Source organism: Plasmodium fragile, assembly GCF_000956335.1.
Source record: "Plasmodium fragile strain nilgiri unplaced genomic scaffold supercont1.10, whole genome shotgun sequence".
In the NCBI taxonomy this organism is placed as follows: Eukaryota; Apicomplexa; class Aconoidasida; order Haemosporida; family Plasmodiidae; genus Plasmodium; species Plasmodium fragile.
The window spans coordinates 126,293-127,034 of NW_012192590.1; positions in this window are offsets into that span (position 1 = coordinate 126,293).

The following is a 742-nucleotide window of genomic DNA, read 5'->3' on the forward strand; positions in this document are numbered from 1 at the left end:
AAAATCCTCTGGAAAAAAAAAAAAAAAAACAAGAAAAACCATAATTGTGCAAAACAAGGGGGAAACATTCACAAAATATGTGCGAAAATGAAAAAAGAAAAAAAAAAAAAATGTAGAGCGCAAAAACGCTGGAAGAGCTGAATGTGGTAGCTTTGGCATTTTTCACCCCCCGCCTGTAACACCCACGGTGAATTTTGTGAAGCAAAAACAAAAGCTATAATGCGTAGAAAATTATTTGCAAAAAAATTGTTACAGGTGTTATATGCGGTTACGCACCTTCGCTACTGAATGCACAATGTTTTGAGTCCACACAGCGGTGGTTGTACTGTACGCCGAGAAAACTGGTGGTAGGGATAAGCAAAAAAAAAAAAAAAGAATATATAACACTTGCCCCCGCCCTATATATATATTTACTTTTATACACTGTTGTATGTACATTTTTATATGTAGCGAAGGGTTCATTCCATCGCTTGCGTTTGCTCGCCTACCCTTACTTTGCAACATCTATACTACCGTTCCTATATTTTAAAACTTTGATTACCTTTACTTACCTTTGCTGTTTAATTTTTCACCCTCCTCATATGGGCACCCCGAGGGACAAAAAGGTTACAAGAAGCTCAGTTGTATTTTCTACAGGCGCAATAATGCATTATTTACCCTATAGTTTTTAGGCTTCATTATTTACCCTATAGTTTTTAGGCTTCATTATTTACCCTATAGTTTTTAGGCTTCATTATTTACC